Source organism: Arachis ipaensis, chromosome B9 (assembly GCF_059453495.1).
Source record: "Arachis ipaensis isolate K30076 ecotype BB chromosome B9, ASM5945349v1, whole genome shotgun sequence".
Taxonomy (NCBI): domain Eukaryota; kingdom Viridiplantae; phylum Streptophyta; class Magnoliopsida; order Fabales; family Fabaceae; genus Arachis; species Arachis ipaensis.
This window is the reverse complement of record NC_142444.1, coordinates 92,079,286-92,105,845: the sequence shown is the minus strand read 5'-3', so window position 1 is coordinate 92,105,845 and position 26,560 is coordinate 92,079,286. Positions and strand designations below refer to the sequence as shown.

At 38.7% G+C, this 26,560-nt stretch overlaps 1 pseudogene; it reads left to right on the top strand.

Annotated features, from left to right (window-relative positions):
• The first annotated feature begins 10,365 nt into the window (after positions 1 to 10,365).
• LOC148545461 (uncharacterized) lies at positions 10,366 to 12,598 on the top strand (annotated as a pseudogene).
• Positions 12,599 to 26,560: the final 13,962 nt, after the last annotated feature.

Below are 26,560 nucleotides of genomic sequence, written 5' to 3'. Positions count from 1 at the left end.
AATAAATGGAAGATAAAATAAAAGTTTCGAGAATTAGAAGAAAATGAAATAAAAGTAAATTGATAACTAAATTAATTAATTAATTAAGAAGATTTTGGAATTAGCAATCAGAAAGATATGATTGAAAATTATTTTGAAAAAGATATGATTGAGAAGATATGATTGCAATTTATTAAAAAATATGATTGAAAAGATATGATTGAAAAAATTAAAAAGATTTGATTTTTGAAAAAGATTTGAAAAGATCAAAACTTTTTTGAAATTAGAATTTTGACTTGACTAAAAAAAAGATATGATTTTGAAAATCTTTGACTAATTCAATACAAAATTTCGAAATTTATGAGTAAAATAAGGAAAAGATATATTTTTTTTAATTTTTGAATTTTAATGAGGGAAAAGAAAAACAACAAAATGACACTAAACTTAGAAATTTTAGACCAAAACAAAGAGAACAAACAAGAAAACTTTGAATGTTAAGATGAACACCAAGAACACTTTGAAGATCAAGATGAACACCAAGAACAAATTTTTGAAAAATTTTTAAGTAAATAAAAGCACAAGGAATACCAAACTTAAAATTTTTAGAAAATCAAACACAAATTTTCAAAATTTTAAGGAAAAACACAAAAAAGACACCAAACTTAGAATTTTTAAAGACCAAGAAAGAACTAAGAACATGCAAATTCAAAGAATTGAAAGAAAATAAAAGCATGCAATTGACACCAAATTTAAAGTATAAAACTAAAATAAAATAAAAGACTCAAATTCAGTTACTCTAAACTAATAAAAATAAATTATTCCTAATCTAAGCAACAAGATGAACCGTCAGTTGTCCAAACTCGAATAATCCCCGGCAACGGTGCCAAAACTTGGTGCACGAAATTACAATCACACTTTTGTAATTCCGCACAACTAACCAGCAAGTGCACTGGGTCATCCAAGTAATACCTTACGTGAGTAAGGGTCGATCCCACGGAGATTGTCGGCTTGAAGCAAGCTATGGTTATCTTGTAATTCTTAGTCAGGATATCAGTTATGATTCTTAGTTTTAATTGTAAAAAGTAAAAGAACATGAAATAAATACCTGTTATGCAGTAATGGAGAACAGGTTGAGGTTTCGGAGGTGCTCTGTCTTCTGAATCTCTGCTTTCCTACTGTCTTTTTCTTCACACACGCAAGGCTCCTTCCATGGTAAGCTGTATGTTGGTGGATCACCGTTGTCAATGGCTACCATCCGTCCTCTCAGTGAAAATGGTCCAAATGCACTGTCACCGCACGGCTTATCATTTGTCAGTTCTCACTCATGTTGGAATAGGATCCATTGATCCTTTTGCGTCTGTCACTACGCCCAGCACTCGTGAGTTTGAAGCTCGTCACAATCATCCCTTCCTAGATTCTACTCGGAATACCACAAACAAGGTTTAGACCTTCCGGATCTCAGAAATGGCCACGAATAATTCTAGCCTATACCACGAAGGTTCTAATCTTAGATTATAAACCCAAGAGATATGCACTCAAGCTATTGCAGATAGAACGGAGGTGGTTGTCAGGCACGCGTTCATAGGTGAGAATAATGATGAGTGTCACAGATCATCACATTCATCAGGTTGAAGTGTGAGTGAATATCTTAGAGTAGAAACAAGCGTGATAGAAATGAAAACAGTAGTAATTGCATTAATTCATCGAGACACAACAGAGCTCCTCACCCCCAACCATGGGGTTTAGAGACTCATGCCGTCAGAAATATAATATGAAACGTGTAAAGTGTCATGAGGTGTGTAAATACAATAGCAAAAGGTCCTATTTATAGAAAACTAGTAGCCTAGGGTTTACAGAAATGAGTAAATGATGCAGAATCCACTTCCGGGCTGACTTGGTGTGTGCTTAGGCTGAGCATTGAAGCTTTCACATGTAGAGACTTTTCTTGGAGTTAAACAGCAGCTTTTGTGCAAGTTTGGGCGTTTATAGCTTTTATGCTAGTTCTGGCGTTTTGACGCCAGAATTTTTATACAGACTTAGAACGCCGGTTTAGGCCATCAAATCTCAGGCAAAATATGGACTATTATATATTGCTGGAAATCTCAGGATGTCTACTTTCCAACGCAATTAAGAGAGCACCAATTGGGCTTCTGTAGCTCTAGAAAATCCACTTCGAGTGCAGGGAGGTCAGAATCCAACAACATCTACAGTCCTTTTTCAGCCTCTGAATCAGATTTTTGCTCAGGTCCCTCAATTTCAGCCAGAAAATACCTGACATCACAGAAAAACACACAAACTCATAGTAAAGTCCAGAAATATTATTTTTGAATAAAAACTAATAAAAACATAATAAAAACTAACTAAACTATACTGAAAAAACATACTAAAAACAATGCCAAAAAGCGTATAAATTATCCGCTCATCAGCTTCACCTCCTCAATTCGCATCTTCTTCATCAGACATAGAGGCATCAAGTTAATGCTTGCTCCTAAGTCACAGAGAGCTTTCTCAATGGTGATATTTCCAATTGTATAAGAAATTTAAAAACTCCCATGATCCTTCAATTTTTATGGCAACTTCTTTTGGATGATGGCACGACATTCTTTAGTGAGGATCACTATCTCATCTTTCTTTCAAGTTCTCATCTTGGACATTAGCTCCTTGATAAACTTGGTATAAAGTGACATTTATTCCAAAACTTTAGCAAAAGGAATATTCATTTATAACTTCCTGAACACTTCAAAGAACATAGAAAATTGCTTGTCCTTGGTCTCCTTTTGTAACCTTCGAGGGAATGGAATCTTGGATACATATGCTTGTGTTTTTGCTTTTTCTCTTGGAGCTAGATAGAAGGGTACAAGAGCATCATCTTCTTACTTCTTGCTTTCCACAGGAGCTTGTTCATGTTGTTCCTCTTTGCTTGTGGCATCTTGATACATGAGCATCTTAAGCACTTTTTATTGGCATTTCTTATAGAAAAATTATGACTTTTGCTTGATAATTATATAATTTTCAAAGCTATTCTATTAGTACTTTGATTTTCTTAGTTTCATGATTCTTGTAGGGAAATGTTAGGAAAAGAGAAGCAAAAGCACAAGGAGGAACTAAGAATTGAAGACAAGTGCAAAGAGAATTCGTGGATGCTGTGATAAACTCCAATTTTGTGGTTTATCTTGTGCTTATTTTGGGGGATTTTATCACCTTTTCTCACATTTATTCAATGAAATAGCATGGTTTTGTAATTCTCTCTTAATTTGTGCTTAAGTGTAAAAACATGTTTTTTAGGCCCTTAAATTGGTGATTTTAATTCACTTTAATTCCATTCATTGCCTTGATGTGTTTGTTGAGTGATTTCAGGGTGATAAGGCAAGTATTGGATGGAAGAAGTGAAGAGAAAAGCATGCAGTGGAGCTCCACCTCGGCCTACTCAAAGGCATCAGTATCACCTGCCTTGGGCCTACAAGTAAGGGCATCCTCAATGGCTTGCTCAGTGAGGGGCACCTAAATACCTCGAATAAGCACCGAGTCAAGGGTGTGGCGGAAGAAGTTGCAATAGAATTCTTGCACTCAAGACCGGTTCACCCGGCTAAGTTCCCGATCCACAAATTCTAAACCCATCCTTTCAATGTGGTTATGAATTGTTTGCCTCAAATCGGATGGGATGACCAAGTTCTTTTCAATGTTCAAGTTCTTTTTGTTGTAGCTTGGGAACCGAAGTTCACAGTAGAGATTAGGAAACTTGACTGGATCCTGGGCAGGCAGTGATTCATTTGTCCTCTCCTCATCATCAATAGGATTTTTAGAATAATCCACATAAGGAGAGAAAGTAGAATCTGGGGCCCATTTTCTCTTTTTGGAGGTGACCTTGCCTTTTCTCTTATCCGACATTCTGTAAAACAGAAAAGAGGAGAATATAAGCAGCTAAGCACGTAGCAGAAAGCAGGAAAGAAATGATCAGGGGGTAAGATGAATGACAAGTAATCATGATGTGAACTAACATTGAAAACTTGGAGAGCAAGTAAGCACAGAAATTATCCATAAACCAAGAATCAAACATTTCAAGCAATGTAACACAATGCTCATGTATTAGGCACAGTAATCATCATAACGTAAAAGAATGGTTAAAGAGTTAAGTAAAATGAGTGATGAAGTCAGTAGGTTAAACAAGTTAGTGAATTAAAAAAGTGAGATTGATAGTTAGTGGTATGATGGAGAATGGCCTAATAAAAAGAGAATCGCAAAATGTTTACAACAAGTATGTTCACACTCATGAAAATGTAGGAATGCTAAAGTGTGTGATAACGGATTCGCAATAATTGGTGGTATAAGAAATAAAGTGCATTGGTGTAACTATGAAAAGGTGAAAACCAAATAGAGTGAAGAAAGAGAGTTACACCATGGAGGTACACCCATTATTGTGAAAGAATGAACATTGGGTAAGGAAATTGCAAATTGTGGTGCATAAAAATGTTTAGGCAATTCCTTCATTTCATTTAGTCACTGCTAATCACAGGGAACAGAATAAGAATGGGGAAAAGCTGGCCCAAATGTCCCCGAAATTGAACTTGGTGTGAGTTGAGAAAATTTTGGTTTGAAAATGCCAAGTTCAATCCTAGGCATGATTTGAAGGTCAAAAATAGTTTTGGAAAAAATCGGGCAGCATCCCGGCTATAATTTGGACGTTCCCGGATAGGCAAAACAGCAGGATAGGCATATGAATCCAAAAACAAGAAGTGGAATGCACATAACTATGCAGCAGCAACATAATTAGAGAATGAGAAATATAGCAGGTAGCAGAGTATGAAGAATGTATCATGGTAAAAATGAGCAATACCACTCAGCAAGCAATCAACATGTGCTCAATCAGGTAAACAAGTACGGCAGAATTATCAGGCCTAGAATCCTCTATCCAGAACCTAACTACCTAACAGCAGATATCTCTATCTATCCTATCATACAAAAATCAAATTCTAACTAACAAAGAACTAATAGTAAACTAATGAAAAAAATTAAAATGAAAGAAGCAGAAACAGGGGAGTAACCTGAAAGTAGACTCGGAATGGAATGGGGGGGGTGGGTAGGCAGTAGGGAAGAACAGAGACAGAAGCAGAGTTGCCGCCTCAGATGGTGGCGGTGGTGAACCCACGGCGGCGCAGCAGGGGGTGGCGCACAGAGCAGTGGTGGAGGTGGGAATACAGGGCAGAAGCGAAAAGGGAGGGAAGAGGATGGGGGTCTGCGAAGCGTTTGCCGGCGGTGAAGGGTGGTGGTGCGTGGTTGAGGTTGCGGTGGAGAGAAGACAGAGAAGGTGAGGAAGTGAGAGAAGAGGGATGAGTGAGAAAGAGAGAGGGAGAGCGGAGGTGAGGGTGAGAGAGAGAGGGGCGACGGCGGCGGGGCGGCCGGCGCGGTGGTCGGAGAAGTGGCTGAGAAGAAGGAGGGGGTAGGAGGAACGTTGGAGAAGAGAAGGAGGGGGCTGGGTGGGTCTGCGCGAGTGTTCGTCGCGCCCTAGGGTTATCCAATTTTTGGAGTTGACGCGGGCGTGCACAGCGCGCGTCCGTGTGTATTAATGAATTTATGGATGGACGCGGGAGCGTCCCGTGCGCTCACGCGTGACTGGGAAAATTAGTGAGGAGGCGTACGCGTACTGTTCGTATCTGCGTACTACGAGTTGGGCTGAACACTTAGTGCTGGCCCAACGCCAGCATAACTCTTTGGAAAAATGTATGGGCTGGTGCCAGCAGCTGAGGGACGCGCACGCGGAATGTGCACGTTCGCGTGCATTGCCATCTAGTCTAGTGGCGCGTAAGTGCGATGTGTGCACTCACGTGCCTTCTCTTAAAGGTGCATGGACGCGCACGCATGCTGTGCGCGTCCGCGTGGGACGAGTTGGGCCAAAGGCTTAACGTTCGCACAAGAGAGGCCCAACTCTCTGGAAGATATATGGGGCTGCATCCGCTTATGGACGCGTGCGCGTACTGCGTGCGCGCGCGTCTCCTCCCCCCTTTTTTTTTGAAATATTAAAACAGCCTAAAATCTCCCTAACACTACCTACAACTCTAAAATCAACTACAAATGCAAAATTATAAAATTCTATTTGATTGTTGAAGAGTTTTTTTTTTTTTCAAAAATAAACAAGGAAACTTGCATCACAAGTAAATAACAACCAATTTATTGGAACAAGTGTACGGAAAGAAAACTACCTACAATGGTAACTCAAATCACTTATTAATCATGTGTACAAGAGAGTGGACGGAGTTTACCATGGTGGGGTGTCTCCCACCTAGCACTTTTAGTTTAAATCCTTAAGTTGGACATTTTGGGAAGCTCTTGTCATGGGGGCTTATGCTTGTACTTATCCTTGAATCTCCAAGGATCCTTGCTTCTCAAATGGTTGACAGAAGTTCCAACTATCTTCACCAAGTTCGGGCAAAGTTTTACCCAAAATATGAGCTTCCTTGGTTGGTCTACGTGCTTCGATCCGGGATCCCATATCTTGTTCTCACACCCATCTTCTAGTTGATTGTCATGATTCTTTCATCCGGGCGGTTGACACATAGAAGGTTGATACATAGAATTCTCTTGAGCACACCAAGTCTTCCTCCTAGACCAACACAAAGTAGCACTCTTCCAATCATGGCCCCTATGCTTTGGAGTCTTGACCTTAATGAGCCTAATTCATAACTTCCACCCACTACACAACTCCCTTTTACACTTGATTCTACAAAGAGCTCTAAGTTGTCCATCCGTTTCAATCAAGCCATATTCAAGTGAGAAAGTAAAGTTTGAAGATAAGAATTTTACCCACTTGAATGTCATATTGGATGGTGACTTGGGGAGGTGAGCCTCCCCACACTTGGACAATGCAGGGTCGACTTCCTTAAACTCTTCTTTGGACATTTCCACCTCTTGACAACTCCCTTTAATTTCTTCTTGTTTGTTGCCCTCTTCCAATTCCTCGTCATCATCAATCAAGTCAAACTCGGGAGATTGTGTGAGATCTTCTTCCGCATCCACTTCATACTCATTGAGAGAGTCTTCAACAAGGTTTCCAATAGTGCTTGGTATGGAGTTTCCTTCAATAGCTACATGTTCATGCCCCAAAGGAGAGGATTCCACTTTTGATAAAATTTCATTGATGATTGAATCCATCTCTTGATCAACCTTTTCATATTCTTTAATTTTGATAAACTCCGGAGGTTGTTGGGATTCACATGGTGGTTTCGGATCTCCTAAATCTTCAACCACTTCTCCCCTTTCTTCAATAACCATAGGTTTCTCCAATTGCTCCAATATAAAGTTCGATTCCTCCTTGTCCAACGGATTTTTCAATTTCTCCTTCATACTTTGTTCTTCTTTTGCTTTTTCACATGTAGCCATGGAAGCACCTTGAGTGTTCAAACATTGGTAGGCTAAAGTGTGCACTACCTTAGTCAAATTAGTCACAAACTCTAGGGTGTTCCTTTGCATATCCGCTTGGCCTTGAAGTAGCAAGGTAAGAAAATCATCTATTGGGGCTTGGGGTGGGAAGGAAGGTTCATTGGTTTGGAGAAAGGGGTTATAGTAGGAAGGTGGTTCTTCTTGGTAGGGGTATGGAGATGGTGAGTATTGAAGTGGTTCCAAAGGTTCTTTCTCATAATGATCATAAGAACATGGTATGGGTGATTGGTAATATGATGGATATGGATCATAGGAAGGTGTTTGGTATGGAAAGGCTTGTGAGTATGGTTGAGGTTCATGTTGAGGATATGGTTCATAGGCATATGGTGGTGGTCCTTGAAAGTCGCAAGAAGATTCACCATAGCCATTGAATGACATGCATTAGGATGGAAATTATACCTATACGTATCCAGAGGTTGTTGCCAATAGGAGTGATCAATTCCTTGAGGCTCTTCCCATCTTTGTCGGTTCCATCCATAATGAGTGTCATCATTGAATTTCACATTTCCTACAACACAATTAGAATCAAACTCATAGCCAAAGTGAGAATTCATGATAGCAAAGACAAAAATAAAAAGCACAAAAACAAGGAGATAAAATCTAGCTACTAAATCAAGCAAGCAAACTATTCACAATATTCACATATGTACAATAACCAATAACACAACACCATTGCAAACTCCCCGGCAACGGCACCATTTTGATGGTTAGACTTTTGTGTGGTTTAGAATTCACAATAAATTCTCGTTGCAAGTATAGTTTCTAAACCAACAATAGTCCTTTTATACAAAAGTTTGTTTGTCACTAGTACAAACCTCTAAATTTATAAACCGAAGTATTGAACCTCGGGTCGTTCTCCCTAGGAATTGCAACAAAGTGTCTTGTTATTGGTTATGAGTCGTATTTTGGGGTTTTGAAGTTTTAGTCAAGAAACATAAATGGCAATGGAAATAAACTAATAGCTATAAAAAGCTCTTGACAAGGATATGAGAACTAGAAGTCCTATCCTAGTTATCCTCCCCAATTGTGATCACAAGTTGTCCATTGCTACCACTTCATTAACCTCTAACCATGGAGGAAAGTCAAATGGATGAATCAACTTGATTCCACAAGTCCTAGCCAACTCCCAAGGGAAAGATTAGCGTTAGCGGTATCCAAATCGATTAGCAGCTTCTAATTCTGGACCAACAAAGGAATTAGATAACTCAAGCGTCACTAATTACTCCACCTAGGCCAAGAGGAATAAAAATCTATACTAAAATCCAACCAAGCATTTCATCAAACACTTGGGAGGCACAAAAGAAAAGCATAGTAAATTGATAAGAAGGATAGAATATAACAACAATTGAATGCAAGAAATCAACAACAACAATCAAAGAACACAAGATCTAAATGAATTACCTCAAATTGCATTAAAAGAAAATAGAATGAACAAAAGTAAATCTACAAACAAAGTAGAAGAATGATGAATGTAGCAACAAGAAATTAAGAAGAAGTAGAAAAGAGCATGAATTAAAACCTAGATCTAAGAACTAAACCTAACCCTAATCCTAATTCTAGAGAGAAGTGAGAGCTTCTCTCTCTAAAACTAAAACTCAACTAGCCTAATGTGTGTGTGTGAACTATCATCATGCCTCCCCTTCATTCCTTGGTCTTTTTAGCCCTTTTTCCGCCAAAGCCCAACTCCAAATAGGGTTAGAAACTCTCCAAAATCGCCAGGCACGTGTTCTATTAAAAAAATCATATATCAGCACCTACGCGTACGTGCACAATACGCGTACGCGTCCATGGGCGAGTTCAATTCTTTGGGTTTTCATGATCTTCTCCACTTGCATGCTTCCTCCTTTGCTCCCTTGATCCATTCTTAGCCTTTTTCAATTCTGAAATCACTAACAACCACATCAAGGCATCTAGTAGAATCAAAGGGAAATAAAAATTCATCAAGTTACAGGTCTAAAAGCATGTTTTCGCATTTAAGCAAAAATGAGGGATCAATCACAAAATCATGCTATTTCATTGAGTAAATATGAGAAAAGGTTGTCAGAATGCTCTAAATTCAACACAAGATAAACCCTACAAAGGGGGTTTATCAGTGTGGCACAAGCCTCGGCCCACGCGGACGCGCACTATACGCGTACGCGTTGAAGCGCACTCTCTCCATCCACGCTTAGGCGTACATGACGCTTGCGCGTCCATTCCTTTTTTATCCACCCACGTGGACGCGTCTGTTACGCGTATGCGTGGATTCACAATCCCTAATACCCCAAGGACGCGAGAAGCTTTGTCCATTCGCGCAGTTTACCCCCTTCCTCTTCAACGTTTCATTGCTTCTTCTCCCTTCATTACCAACCCACCGAGCTCTGCAACCACCGCCAGCCTCCCACCGTCTGGTGAACTACCGCCGCCGAGCCTACCACCCTCTCCCCTTCCTTCCTTTCTTCCCTCTCCTCTTTTTCTCACCTCTTCCTCTCCCCTCTCTCTCGGCCAACCATCCCCGTCTCCACCAGCATCGTCGTGGCCACCACTACCGCCGGCGAGCCACTTCCCCATTATCAACCATTTTCTGCTCCCCCAGTCGCCCCTCTTCCTCCGTCTCGCGCCTGTAACCCCCACTCTGCTTTGCTGCTCCGTGACTCTGCCCTACCTTCTGTTCTCTACCCTGCGCTGATCTCTGCACCGCCACGAGCTCAACCAAGCTGCCACCATCTCTGGGTGGCGCTGTTTCCCCTTTCCTTCCCATTTTCCCAGTTCCTTCGATTCTTGCTACCTTTGGGTTCCCCTACCTCCCACTGCTCTATTTGCTTTCTTTCTAATTAATTTCGTTTGTTAATTTTAGCTAGATTAGTTGATTATTTCTGCTTGTTAGGTTAGATAGAAATGCATGTGGTTAGGTAGCTAGGTTGTGGTTAGAGGATTCTAGGCCTGATAAATGATCCGTTCTTGTTATCTAATATGGCTGAATGTAATTTGCTTTGCTGAATGATGTTGGTATGATGTTCTGTGCATTCTTGTTACTGCTGCGTTGATTACTGTTTCATATGCTTTGTTTCACTGCTGCCCTGCTGATATCAATTGTGTCTCCTACTTGTATATGCAATCCTTGCTTATATCATGTTTGCTGCATTTTTAGATTCATATGCCCTGTTTTTGCTGCTGATTGCTATCCGGGAACATCCAATTTACTGCCGGAATGCTGCCAAAATTTCTGGAAATTGTATTGTTCTTAAACTTGCACCCTAGGAATTAACCTTGACACCCTTGAGTTTGAGATTTACTTGACTTACACCAAGTTTAATTCATAGGTTACTTTGGTCGGCATTTCCATTTTTGTTTGGGTTGCCGTTGATACGCATTGGAAAAAGTTAGTTCAGGGAGTTGTTTGTTGAATTTCTGTGTCAAACATTTCCGATTTCAATTTGAACCTAGTGACCTTGTGCATTGTTGATGAACTACTTTTCTAGTGTGTGCTTTTATGCAAATTCATATTTCATCATCAATGACTTGCATCACACTCATGATTGTGAGCATGCTTGTTCTTTATATACCTCTTGAGCTTCTTGTAGTTAAGTCCCATAATTATCATGCCACTGATTTCTAACCTAGTTTTCTAACTTCTAACTTTGTTGACTCTCTAATTCTTTTTCTTAGTTTTCACATTAACTCTTCTATATTCTTTGAGGTATGATGACTATTGTGGCTTAGCAAACAAGCATTCTGTTATTGTTGCATGATTTCTTGGATTGCATTTTGGATTGAATTCGGCATTTTGTTTGCTTGCATTCCAAGTTTTTATCTTTTTGACTCACTTCATGATTACATGTCCATCCTCTTGCTTTCTGTATGTGCTTAATGCCTTGCTTTATATTCCTCTATTTGGCTTAATTGTTTATATACTGTCATATCTATTTTTCAGGATGTCTGATAGAGGGAAACAAAGATTACCTCTAGAAAAAGGAAGAAACCTCAATCTTCCGCTACTTCTCCTTTCACCGGTTATGCCAAGAACCCTCTTTCAGAGAAGGAGAATGCAGATCAGCAACTACCGCCAACTGATGCACACAGGTTTCCTAACCTGTACTGTGAGCTCCGCTTCCCGACCTATCGGCCGAAGAATCTCAACATAGAAAAGAAACTAGCCATTCCCACCGACCTGAGGCAATCCATTGAGACCCGTATTGAGGGGATGTGCCTCTCTTTTGTTGATAGGGGGCTGGGTAGGGTGAACACATCATGGGTTCAGAAGTACTACTATAATTTCTTCAGACATAACCTTGATTTAGTTTACCAGCGAGGCGGACGGATACTTATTACAGAGGCTGCTATTGAGGATGCACTCCACTATCTGCCTAAGACTAGTGATACAAATGCCTATGTGCAAGATGGGGTGGAGATACACTGTATGACATATGATTATGATGCCTTGAGGAGTATTGTTGCCACCCCGGATGCCCCTTGAAAGATAGATGCTGATAATAGGAAACCCAAGGGGATGCTATTTGCTCATTTGACGAGGGAGGCTAGGACATGGCAGCAGATCCTTGCCCACTATGTCATGCCGACCACACATTTTACTGAGATTCCGGTGGACATGCTCGTCCTGATTAGCTGTATTATGGCGGGGAAGGAGGTGTACTTTCCCCAATTGATCAGGAGATTTATGTGGCGAGCACACGTCCGTGGCACACTCCCATTCCCGACCTTGGTTACTAAGATGGCTGAGCAAGCTGGTGCTCCATGGAGAGCGGATGATGAGTCCCCACCCCCAGTCCACAGGAAGGAGAGCCTGATTTAGTGTGGGACATGGGTGAATGAGAAGCCTCCATCCCGGCGTCGATCTAGAGCTCGAGCCTCAGCAGCAGCGACACCTGGACCTTCATCTTCTTTAGCTGCAGCAAGTCCATCTACAACACCAGCAGCTCCTATAGCACCACCACCACCAGCACCCCAGCCGACATATCTACTGGTACAACGTCTTTTCCGATTCATGGAGCGTAGTGAGTGCCGCATCATGCGACGCTTTAATCGAGTAGATCAAATGCTTGTAGCACTAGGCGTCGAGATGCCCCCTGATGCCGACCCTTCTTCAGCAGAGGAGGGGGAGCATGAGGAGGAGCAGGCTCAGCCAGAGGCACCCCCACAGACCCAGGCTACCCCGGAGGCGCAACAGACCCCCGTGGAGCCATAGCCTCAGTCCTAGCTAGATGAGACCGTTGACCCTCACCCCGAGTCCGAGCCATAGCATCGAGGACAATGCTTCATTCTAAGTGTGGGGAGGTTACCTTCATCACCGTCGGTGGATTGCTATTTTGGGTGAACAATTTTGGACATTTATCACTTATTTTGTGTTATTTTAGTACTTTGCACTTTATTTTTATTGCACTTTTAGGATTATTGTATATATTTGTTATTTTGAGATACTTTTGTTTTAGTTTGTTGCATTTTGCACCTTGGTTGATAGATATTTCATATTTTTAGTTGGATTTGCTTTATGTAGTTATTTTAGCTCTTTGGTTGTGATTAGAAAAATATTTTGGATTGTTGAAACCTAAGTTTACCCTTTTTACATAAGAAATTTAGTTTGAGTGAAAAAGAAGGGATAAACTAAAGAAATTTTAAAAATTTCTAAATCACAACATTGCATTTAGGATGCACATATAATAAGCTTAGTCAAACAATAAAATTTTTCAAAGAATTTATCCATAGGGCACCACCCCAATTGATTGAAAAATTTTTGTGGAACTTGCTTGAATTATATATATATTGTGGAGCATGTTTTGAACTAAGAACACAAGCATGTGAGATTTGAGCCTAATGATGTGGTTACATCTTATAACCACTTATTTTCCTTCTTGTGTGCATTATTCTCTTTCTATGATTGTGATCCTTGATTTGCGTAATTCTATATGTCCATTATTCCTTGTATACATGCATTTATATGATTGATGCCATGGTTTCATAAAGCTTACTTACCCAAATAGCCTACCTTTTACCTTCTATTGTTAGCCAATTTTGAGCCTACGCTTAACCCAATTGTTCTTTATTTTAGCACATTACAAGCCTAAAGCGAAAAACAATAAATGTCCCTTGTTTGGATCTTTGATTAGCTTAGGCTAGTGAAAGTGCTTATTATTCAAGTTTGGGGAGATTTGGGAACATTGGTTGGGATAAAAGGGTGTTTTGTATTTCTATATTTGGGAATTGGGTGCATGCTCATGTATTAATCAAATGTTAGACCTTATGCATCGATGTTCTTGTATATAGTTTGAAAAAAAACAAAAATGAAAAAAACAAAAGAAAAAGAAAAGTGAATATAAAAAGAAAAGAAAAGAAAAGAAAAAAAAGAAAAAGAAAAAAAAGAGAAGCAATAAAAAGGGGACAAAATGCCCCAAAGTAAAGTTCAATAAGACTCAATGCATAAGTGTTGTGAAATGAAAAGAAAATGCATGAGTATGTGAAAAAGTGAATTATGAGTAGTTAGGTTAGCTTTGAATTTGTATAGGTTGTTATATAGGTTAGGAGGGAAAGTCTAGGTTAATCAAAGATTCAAATTCTAGTTCACTTAACCATATACAATCTACCTTGACCCTAGACCCATTACAACCTATGGGAAAGTCCTCATGATATTTGTATGCATGCATGAAATAATTGTTGATTGTTAGATAAAAAATAAATCTTGGAAAGCATGATTAGGGGAGAATTGAGTGAATCAACCCCATACACTTGAGTGACTATAGCGGATACACATCCGGTGAGGGTTCGATTGCTCGATTACATGTTTCCACCCAGGATCATCTTTCCTTGCAAATTTGTAAAATCTTTCAATAATTCAATTTAATTGTGGGTTGATTTGATTGCTAATGCTTTAGCCCTTGTACTTACATATATATAGCATAAGTGTGGGGAGGTTTAATAAACCCCAATTTTGTAGTTTATCTTGTGCTTATTTTGGGAGATTTTATCACCTTTTCTCATATTTATTCAATGAAATAGCATGGTTTTGTAATTCTCCCTTAATTTGTGCTTAAGTGTAAAAACATGCTTTTTAGGCCCTTAAATTGGTGATTTTAATTTACTTTAATTCCATTCGATGCCTTGATGTGTTTGTTAAGTGATTTCAGGGTGATAAGGCAAGTATTGGATGGAAGAAGTGAAGAGAAAAGCATGCAAAGTGGAGAATCCATGAAGAAATGAGCAAAATGGAGAATCGAGGGCCATGCGCACGCGTCACCCACGCGTACGCGTGCATTGAAGATTTGCAAGCCACGCGCACGCGTTACCTATGCGTACGCGTGAGTAGAGGTTTTGGCTAGTGACGCACACGCGTGACGCTCGGCACGTGACCCACTTAAAGTGAAATCGCTGGGGGCAATTTCTGAGCTGCCCAGGCCCAAATCCAACTCGTTTCTGAGGGTATTTCATGCAGAATTGAAGATTGAGCAAAGGGGGAGCAATTGGTTGTAGCTTGGCATCTTGTAGTTTAGTTTCTAGAGAGAGAATCTCCCTCTTCTCTCTAGAATTAAGGTTCTTAGGATAATTGCATCTTAGACCTAGGTCCAATTTCATGTTTTCATCTTGTTTCCTTTATGAATTCTTGCTTCTACACCTTCATTCTCTTAGTTTGTGATGTTAATTCTACTTTTTTGCCTCTTTTATTTCCATGAACTCATGTTGGATTTGGATTTACTTTAATGAAATTGATGTTTCTTTTATGCTCTTATGGTTAATTGTTCTGTTTATTATTGATTCCTTGATTTTGTTAGTTGTAGCTTTCATTAGTTCTTGCAATTTGTGATGTTTACTTTTCTTGCACAATAGGTGTTTGATAAAATGTTTTCACTAGTTTTTGAGTAGTTTTCTTGACTATTGGCCTAGGCTAAGGGAATTGAGTGATCTTGAGTCATTGGGTTTCATTGAATTGGTGATTTGAGAACCCTATGTGGTCAATCTGATAACCATTGACACTAGCCTACTACTAAGTCGATTAGTAGCTAGGTTAGGACTTATGGATTGATGTTGATCAAGCCATTTGATATACTTCAAGCATAGAAGTAGACTTAATGAGCTCGGTTCCTCATAATTGTCAATATATGGTTTGTAGACAAGGATGGTGATCTCAATTACCTATGTCTAGCCAAGAGTTCTTTCCTTTGTTTTTTTAGTTCTTATCATTTTCTTTCTTGTCATTTATATTTTCTTGTCCTTATATAAATCAAACCCTTGTTCCTTCATAGCCAATAATTGACCACTTCATTACAATTCTTTGTGAGACGACCCGAGGTTTAAATACTTCGGTTAATTTTCATTGGGGTTTGTACTTGTGACAACCAAAATTTTTGGTCGAAGAGGATTCTTTGTCGGTTTAGAACTATACTTGCAACGAGAATTAATTTTGAGAAATTCTATACCATCAAATATTCTCTTCATCATGCTGTTAACCCTGACCTCTTCACACTTCTACGAGAATACCTTGAGCTATAGAGATCCAAATGACACAGTTCTAGTGGCATTAGAAAGCCAACTTTCAGAAAATTTCAATGATATATAATAGTCGATGTTTGCTCTCTGGCATCATGGCGCTAAATGCCGTGACATTGGCGTCAAGTACCAAACCGTGTCCAACATCACATTCCTCTCTGCATTGTTGGCGTTAAATGCCACATCACCGGCGTTTAGCGCCGGAGCAAGAATTTCAAGCCTTTTCTCTTGGACATTGTAGCTCTAAACACCACATCACCAGCATTTTGTTCTAGAACAAGGAACTCACACGTAACCTCTCTGGATAGGTGGCGCTAAATGCCACATCACCGGCGTTTAGCACCAGCAGTGCTGCAAGGAATGGGGAACACGTCCTCATTGGAATCACATGGAAGATTTTATTTAGTTTAAATCTAAATAAATAAATAGAAAAGATATTATTAGGTTTTTAATTTTAATTTAGAATCAATTAGGATTAGATATAAAAGGAGAATAGATTTACCCTTAGGAATACTCTCTCCAATTCCACACTTTCAATTTTACATCATTTGGCATTTTAGGATTTTTTATGCACCATGAGCCACTAAACCTCCATTGTTAAGGTTAAGAGCTCTATTTATTTTGATGAATTAATAACTATTTGTTCTTCTACTATTGATTAATTCATTGATTTATATTTTGGAATTGATTTCGTTCTTTATCCTAAGGATTAGTGTATATTGGAAAATAACTCTAATCTAATTTGAATCCCTTTGAATCTTGGAAAAGTTACATAATTGGATTTAAAGCTTGAAATTATTTTCTCATAATTCTTCAATTATCTGGATTTAATATGATGCGTGACATTAAATCGGATTATTTCTGGGTTCTTAAGAATTGTGTAGCTTATAAATCGGAATTTGAACTAAATCTTTTAACACAATTGATTGATCAAGTAATTGACGGTTGGTTGGGTTAAGAGAGATTGAATTGCCAAGGAATTAGAATTCAGTCACCTAGGGTTTGCCACGAACTAAACTTTTGCATGATCAAAGTAGTTGACAAAGATTGTTGATCTGAAAATTTAAACATCTTCAGAGCCTTAACTCTCTTCTCATATTATCCTCTGACACGTTTATTGTTGCATTCTTTAATTCACTGTCTTTTATGCTATTTGATATTTAAAGCTCTCAATTTTCACTTGTCTAACTTGAATAATTAGTCAACCAATGCTGGCTTAGTCCATTAATCCTCGTCGGATTGTTACTCAGTCACAGTGAGTTTATTACTTGATATGACCCGATGCACTTGCCGGTAGTTTGTGGTGTAGAATTCCGCATCAAGTTTTTGGCGCCCCTTGTCGGGGATTAATTGTGGCTAACAAACTATCAGTTGATTGATTACCTAGATTAGACTTTTTCTTTGTTTTTTATTTCATTTTTTAATTTATTTTTCCTTTAATTTTTGCCATTCTCTTTTCTTACCAATTTTTCTTTTATTTTTGTATGTTTAACTGGGGATCTCTTTACTATGACATTGAGAATCCCAATTTTTCTTTTTTTCTGATTGTTTATGCATGGAAACAGGGACAAAAAATCTCTTCTGTATGATCCCAAAATTGAAATAACTTGTAAGAGAAACAGAGCACAAGTCAGAGCTTAGAAAGCTACAGGAAATCTTAGGGACGAGTCGGAAGAAGAAATGAATTCAATATGACAGATATCAATGAGCATGCTATTATCAACAACCCCAACAATGGCTCACCGGTTAGGAGAACTCTGGGGTCATATATTAACCCCAATCCTGGCAATTGTGTAGGAAGCATTGTGCCACCGATCGTGCATACCAACAATTTTGAGTTGAAGCCTCAACTCATCGCTTTGGTCCAACAGAATTGTCAGTTTAGTGGAGGTCCTCAGGAAGACTCTAATTTGTTCATCTCTAAGTTCCTGAGAATCTATGATATAGTCAAGACAAATGGGTTCATCCTGATGTTTATCGGTTATTGTTATTCCTTTTTGTTGTGAGGGACCGAGTTAACCAGTGGCTCGAGTCACAACCTAAGAAAAGTATAACAACCTGGGATAATTTGGTTAGCATGTTTTTAACCAAAATTTCCCACCTCAGAGGTTGATTAAATTGAGGATAGATATTCAGACTTTCAGATAGCTTGATGGCGAGTCTCTCTATGAAGCCTATTAGGGGTACAAGACTTTGGTGAGAAAGTGCCCCAAGACATGTTCGCAGATTGGGTACAGTTGTAGACTTTTTATGATGGGATCACTCCGATTTCGAGACTTTCTTTGGATAATTCTGCAAGAGGATCCTTGCACACAAAGACCACTGATGAGGCCCTAGACTTGGTAGAGATGGTGGCCAATAATTAGTACTTGTATTCTTCAGAGAGAACCATGAGGAAGGGAGTCATGGAGTTGGATGTCTTAGATGCTATTCTTGCTCAAAATAAAGCCATGTCTCAGCAGATTAATGCCATCACATAATACTTGGGAGGTATGCAAGTTTCATTCATGGCTACCCAAGATAATTCTTATGATATAAATGGTGGAGTATCTCAATTTGGAAGCTATGGCTATGAGCAACCTCTTGCTAAATAGGTCAATTATATGGGTAATTCTTCAAGACCACCCAACAATGATCCCTTTTCCAAGACATATAACCCGGGATGGAGAAATGACGCAAACTTTGGCAGAGGAAATCAGAATAAAAAGCACCCCAATTTCAACAACAATAACCCCAGCAGAATAATTTCAACCATCAATATCAACCTCCTCAATCACACAATCCACCCCTAGTTCCTCAGAAACCTTCAGACTTGGAAGCAACATTAGTGATGCAGATTTTACAAACCACAAAATACCGACAAGTGCACTGGGCATTCCAAGTAATAAACTCACGGTAAGTGAGTGTCGATCCCACCAGGGTTAATGGATTAAGTAAGCAATAGTCAACTGATTATTCTAGTTAGACATTAACAAATTAAGTTTTCAAAAAGCTTTAACATAAACAATGAAGTAAACAAATGCAGACAATGAGTGTCAAAAAGTTAAGGTTTTAGAGATGTTAAAACCTCCGGATCAATACTTTTTACTTTCCACCTTAATCATGAAAAGATGCTTCCATGACAAATCATTAGTAACCAAACTCCAATTCCTTGGTGATTTAATTTCTATTTAACCTAATTAATCACTAATCCCTTAGTCAATTATTTAAGAAAAGAGTTAAACACGTGATGCACGAAAATTTGTCTCTCAACAGATTTCCCTCGGCAAGTATACCGAATTGTTGTCAAGTAAAAACTCACAATAGAGTGAGGTCGAATCCCACAGGGATTGATTGGTCAAGCAACTTTAATTGGAGGAATATTCTAGTTGAGCTAAGCAGAATTTGATTTGAGAATTGCAGGAAATTAAATGGCGGGAAAGTAAATGGCAGAAAATGTAAATGCTGGAAATAAAGAACTGAATGTAAATGACGGAAAGTAAATTGCAGAATCTTAAATGGGGATGGGGAAGATGAGCATAAAAGTAAATGGCAGAAAGTAAAGAGAATGGGTAAGATCAGAAATGGGGAGTTCATTGGGCTCAGGAGATATTGTATTCTCCGAATCAAGTTCATTTTCATCTCTTCCTCAATCAATGCATTCATTGATCTCCTTGGCAATCTTAAGTGATTGAATTCCAATTCCTTGGTAATTTAATCTCTCAAATCTTGATCAATATCCAATTCCTTGGTCTAATTGCTCATGAGAAGAGATGAAGTATGGTCACTGATTATACCATATGTATTTCCAAATCAAAGTATTGGGAGAATTATATGTCACTATATCCGTCCAAACCCCAATTTGGTCTAACATGAGAAAGCATTTCTAGCATGATCTCTTCATTCCTCTTCCAAGGTTCCGAAGAGATCCAAGTATGAATAGCTTCTTTTCCAAGACAACTACCCAATTGAATGAAGATTGAAAGCTTTCTAGTAAAATCAAGAGAAAAGAAAGAAGAAGAATAATGAAAACTATTATTGATCCATCAAGTTACAACAGAGCTCCCTAACCCAATGAAAGGGGTTTAGTTGTTCATAGCTCTGGGAATGGAAAATAAAGATGGGAAATACATTCTGAAAGTAAAACTAGAAGTTGCAGAGAAAGTAAAATTATACAGAGAGTAGTTCTCCCAATGCCCAAAAGCTCCCTTTTTCTAGTTCAAAACTACTCTTATATATACTACTCTTCTGATCTTCTAGTTGGCTCTTCAAGTCTTGGATATGGGCCTTTGGATCTTTGAGTTGAAGCAGTTATCATCTTCAGTGGGCTTAGCTTTGCTTGCAGAAAAAGTGTGAGTTAGGCATGGACGTTAGTTAGGATGTTAGTGGTGTTAACATTAAGTGAAAATGTGGGTTCGAGAACATTAGTGACGATCACCTTTTTCACTAACGTTCCTAACCCAAAATGGTCCACGTTAACTTCAACGTTAGTGGCACTAATGTGACCACTAACGTTGCCTCTTGGTCCTTCGCAAATGTTATTGGCATTCACTTTTTCCAATAAAGTTTGCTTTTTGCCCTTCCTCCCTACGTTAGAGTCCACGTTAGTGTAGCTAACGTGACCCTTAACGTGGGCATGCCTCAGTTTTGAGAGTGTTAGTGACACTTACCTTTGTCACTAACGCTCCAAACGCCCCTTCCCACGTTAGTGCCTCACGTTAATTGTATTAACATGACAACTAACGTGGTGGTGATTGCCATCTCCAATGTTAGTGACAAAGGTGAGTGTCACTAACGTTGGCTCATCATTTCTTTCCTCCACGTTAGCTTCCATGTTAATGTAATTAACGTGGCAACTAACGTGGCTAATAGTGGCTTGGTCCAACGTTAGTGACAAAGGTGAGTGTCACTAACGTTGGCTCTTCCTTGCTCCTCCCACATTAGAGTTCACGTTAATATAGTTAACGTGACTCTTAATGTGGCCAATTGTACCTTTTGGAATGTTAGTGGTATTCACTTTTACCACTAACGTTGGGGCTTTCTTTTTCCTCCACGTTAGCTTTCACGTTAATGTAGTTAACGTGGACACTAACGTGGGCTATGATGGCTCACGAAGGCGTTATTGGTGTTCACTTTTCTTATTAACGTTGCAAGCTAGCCTCCATTCCACATTAATGGTCACGTTAGTTAGACTAACGTGGCTATTAACATGGCATCTTCCTTGCTTCCTTTGTCCTGAAATCAAGCAAGTAAAGTGCATCAAAGCTAGGTTCTAACTCATGAGATCATGCATCATCCATTTTATCATTCAATTCATTCATAATTCTCATAAAATCATGTAAAATTCACAATGTTTGCTTGAATCAAGATGTAAATGATTATCTATCCAAAACTTGCTTATTAACTAAGAAAATGCATGAAACTACCTTAAAACAGTAAAGAAAAGGTCAGTGAAACTGGCCAAAATGCCCTAGCATTAACACGTTCACTGATTTATAAACTACATAGTTAATAAGAATCTCCCCTAGTTGATTTAATGTCACTTATCAAGTCTAGTTTCAAAACTTAAGAGCTATGAGAATTAGTTTTCAAACTTAATTCAATTAATCAACTTTTTCAAGAAGTTAAAAGAATTTAAGTCAGAGAAAAATTGTTTCCCAATACCTTCAAACCCTTTAAGATGAAGAATGAAAACCTTTTCTTAAGAAAATATCACTGCAATAATCAAAGGTAGAAAAGCTAAAACATTAATCCATGGATTCAACAGAGCTCCTAATCTTAACTAAAGAGAATTAGTTGCTCATGTTCTTCAGAGAAATCCTAGAATTATTAAAGGTAAAAAGTGCCAAGGAAGAGCGGCTGTAGGTGACCTCCCCTTTTTTATATTAACCCTAAAAAATCTTGAAATTCAAACATAAAATAGAATCAACATTCAAATCAAATAAATCTTGTTCATAACTATTTTTCTCTCAGCAAAGATCTCCCTCTTGCCTGCTTAATCCTCAATTAATGCTGTGACTAAATAGGTTTAGGTTGAGTCTTGAATTAACCACCTAAAGGATGAAGAATTTTGAGGTTTAGTGGTCAAGTTGAGGCTCCTGGAATTGGCCAAGAATCTCACATAGTACGTGAGCCCTTCACGTTATACGTGAAATCTTGCCATGGCCCAAATTGACCTCTGTTTGATTCAGGCATTAATGCTAAAATTCTCACGTACTATGCAAACTGGGTATGGTGCGTATGCATGATGCCTCAAAACTTCTTGTTGCGTGTATGCATGGGGTATGCGTACGCATGATACCTCTTTTTTACCCTGGTGGTGCGTATGCATAGTATGCCCATATACTAGTGATGGTTTTCACGTTGTACGTTGGCTTTGTCACCCAAATTTTTGCTTTCTGTTTGCTCTCTTCACGTTGTATGTGATTATTTTCACGTTGTATGCTAATGTAGTCATGTACATGCTTTCTTAGATGCGTACGCATGATAGGCCAATCATGGTATTTCTAGAGAGCTTCCTATTCATTCCCGAGAGCACTCTGTTTAATACAGAGAGCTTTTTGCTTGGTGATTCTTATCCTCTTTTCTTCTCTATTTCTTGATGTTTTACTTCCAAAGTTTTCTATAATCAATGAATTTAACTAAATCAAAGTAATGCTAATTTTAACCATGAAATCATTGCTTATCCGACAAGGATTCTTCGTAAATCAAATGAAATCATGAAGGAAAAACACCAAATATGCAGATGCATCACAACACCAAACTTAATACTTTGCTTGTCCTCAAGCAAAAGAAAATAGAAAAGAAAAGGATTGCATTAGATGGAGTGAGATTAAACCCTTATTGAAGTTCATGCCTTTCTAGAAAATGGGGTTCAGCAATTGGATGATCCTCTTGAATTCTTTTCATCTTTAATGAGCCTTGCAATCCTTGGAGTGGAGGATTCCTAAGAGTTGAGGCTCGGATAATATTATGAGATCCTTCTTTTAAGCTTTTTGTTGATCCTTGAATTCTTGTTTTATACCAGAGAGCTTTTTGGATTGACAACTCTAAATGCTCCATTCTCAAGGCAACTCTTGATAGTGGGTGTTCGATTGGTAATCCCGAGCTAGTTAGCTTAAGTTATCGGGTGCTAAGGCACCCTTCGGATCTAATTACCCAAGCCACTCCTTGATATGTTCGCACCATGATAAACCCCAATTTTGTGGTTTATTTTGTGCTTAATTTAGGGGATTTTATGAACTTTTCTCACATTTATTCAATAAAATAGCATGGTTTTGTAATTCTCCCTAAATTTGTGCTTAAGAGTGAAAACATGATTTTTAGCCCTTAAAATAGCTAAATTTAATTCACTTTAATTCCATTCGATGCCTTGATATGTATGTTAAGTGATTTCAAGTTCATCAGGCAAGTATTGGATGGAAGAAGTGAAGAGAAAAGCATGCAAAGTGGAGAATTCATGAGAAAATGAGGATTTACTGAATTGAAGGCCACACGCACGCGTCACCTACGCGTACGTGTGAAGAGGGAATCTGCCAGCGACGTGCACGCGTGACGCTGTTCACGTGACCTTGTTAAAGGCAATACGCTGGAGGCGATTTCTAAGCTTCCTAGGCTCAAATCCAACTCATTTCTGAGGCTATTTCATGCAAAATTCAAGATGGGTCAAAGGAGAGCAATTAGTTAGTGTAGGATCATACTTTAGGTAGTTTTATGGAGAGAGAAGCTCCCTATTCTCTCTAGAATTAGGGTTCTTAGGTTTACTTTCCTCTTAGATCTAGGCTTAATTTCTTGTTTTCAACTTGTTTCTTTTACATTTTCATGCTCTAGTAGTTTAATTCTCTAGTTTCTTCTTGCTAATCTCCTTTTTTATGCCTCTTTTTATGTTTATGAATTCTCTTTGTTGGATTTGGATTTTCTTTAATGTAATTTCATGTTTGATGTTCTTTTATTGTTTAATTGAGTTGTTATTGTTATTTTCTTGCAATCGATAGTTGTAGAATTTATCTTTCCTTGCACTTTTATGATGCTTTTCTTTTATACCTTCCAAGTGTTTGACAAAATGCTTGGTTGGATGTTAGAGTAGTTTTTTGAGCATTCTTGGCTTGGAAAGAGAAATTAGGTGCTCTTGAGTCATCAATACCCAATTTAGATTGGTGATCTAGAGTTGTTAGTTAATATTGTTTGCATTGACTCTAATCTCTTGCTAATTCAATTAGTATGTTTATTGGGACTTATGGATTGAGATTAACTAGTCTTATTTAACTTTCTCTCATGTGAAGATAATATTATATCTTTTTCCATTGTTGGAGATTACTAAATAGGATTAGCTCTTGTTAATTGTTGATTGATGACTAGGATAGAAAGCCTATATTCTCAATCCTTGCCATGAATGTCTCTCTTTATTACTTGCTTTATTTAGTTGTTTGCTTTATTTTCTTGCCATTTAATTTCTTGTCCCCTTATTTGCAACCCACCCCCCGAATACCGTAACCAATAATGTGCATACCTCACTGTAATTCCTTTGAGAGATGACCCGAGATCTAATACTCTCGGTATTTTTATTGGTTTGCACTCGTGACAAACAAAAATTAAACTTTGATTTGAGCATTACTTGTCAGTTTCGAACTATACTTGCAACGAAGTTATTTCTCTTTTACCGAGAAGAAATTCCTAACCGACGGTTTTGCTCTTTCAAGTTTTTGGCGTCGTTGCTAGGGAATTGCAATATGTGCTTGTTATTGGTTATTGTACATTGTTAATATTGTGAATAGTTTTCTCTTTTGTAGGTTTGCTTGTTTGAGTTAGTGGTTAGATTTTATCTCTTTGTTTCTTGTTGCTTTTTATTTTTATTTTTCTACTATGAATTCTGATCCTTTTGGCTATGAGTTTGGTTCTAACCATGTTGTAGGGAATGGAAGCTACAATGAGGCCATGCATCAAGGATGGGACAATCAAAGATGGGAGGAGTCTCAAGCATTTGATCAACCTTCCTGGCAACAACCCCTACCCATGCACTATGATCAAGAGCCATACTATGATGCATACCAATCTAATGTGTATGGTGGACCCCTTTGTGGTTATCAACCACAACCACCATATGCTTATGAATCCCATACTCAACATTGTTATCTACCATATTCACAAGCCTCATACCACCCTTCACCTCCATATGATACTAACCCACATCCACTATGCCAACCACCATATGAACCATACATAGAACCACCACCATTCCAACATCAATACTCCTAAGAACCACCATTTCCTTATACACCACCTCAAGACTTTCACCAATATGAACCATCTTTCAACTACAATACCTTTCCCTCAAACAATGAACCCTCTCTTCCACCACTTTCTTCATTTGAGAAAGCTCTCCATGCCTTCATGTTAGAACAACAAAGAGATGTTAGCTCTTATATCCAAAGGTAAGAAGAGAAGCAAAAGGAGCTAAAGAAGCTAGAAGTCATGGTTGCTACCATGGCGAAAGCCATTAACCACATGACCTCCCACCTAAGCTCATGCATCCCAAGTACTCCCATTGACAAATGTGGAGAATCAACCAAGGAGCATAATGAGGGAGTGAACTTGAAGCTTCAAGGTGAAGAAGAGGAGTTAAGGCAAGAAGTGCAACAAGAGGAGGAGGTAGAGATAATTGAACCAAAGGAAGTGGTTGAAGATTTAGGAGATGTTGAGTGCAAAAAGGAATCTCAAGTTGAAGAGCCTTTTTTCATGGAGTTTGAAAGTGATGTTAAGGAGGATAGTGCACAACCTCCAAGGCATATTGTGATTGAAGAAATGGAAGAAATGGCACAAGCATCAAGCCCTCGTACTTATGATGATTCTGCATCAACATATGATCCTTTTGAGCTTGATGAATCCTTCCCCATTGAACTTAGAATCGATGTTGAGGTAGATTTCACTCAACATCCTATTTATTACTTGAGTGATGGGGAAGAGCTAGACGAAATTGGTGAGGAATCACTTGAAATTGAGAAAGCTTGGCAAGGGGTAGAGCTTGAAGAACCTTGTCAAGTAGTGGAAGCCCTTAGAAGAGGATGGATGGGAGTGGAATTTACTTTGTCAAGATCATTGGAGACCCCTTCACCTAAGTTACTATCTAATCCTTCATTTGAATGAGTAAAAATCATAACTCTTAGCTTTATTATCCCACTTAAATTTGGTTTTCTTGAAACGGATGGCCAACTTAGGGCGCTTTGTGGAATGAAGCGTAAGTGAAGGATGTTTGGTGGTTGGCATTGTAAATCTAGGTTCATTATGGTTGAGGCTTCAAGGATTGGATGCAAAGGTTGGACTAGGGCTCAATTGGATGGGTCTAGGAGGGTAGTTTGGTGCCTTCATGAGAATGCAGATCACATGCCACCTAGAGGGAATTACCATGATCAACTTGAAGACGGATACAAGAACAAAGTTTGGTATCCCAGCATATTCGATGAGGATAAATTTTGGGAGCCCCGAGCTTGTGAAGAACTTCACCAAAGTTTGGTACACTTGGTTGGAAATTCTGACAACCAATGGAAGTCCAAGCAATGGTGGAAGTTCAAGGATGAATTCAAGCACCAGCCACCATGACATGAAGCTCCCATAAGTCCAACTTAAGGACAATAAACAAAAGTGCTAGGTAGGAGACACCCCCACCATGGTAACAACTTTTCACTTTTCTCTTTTA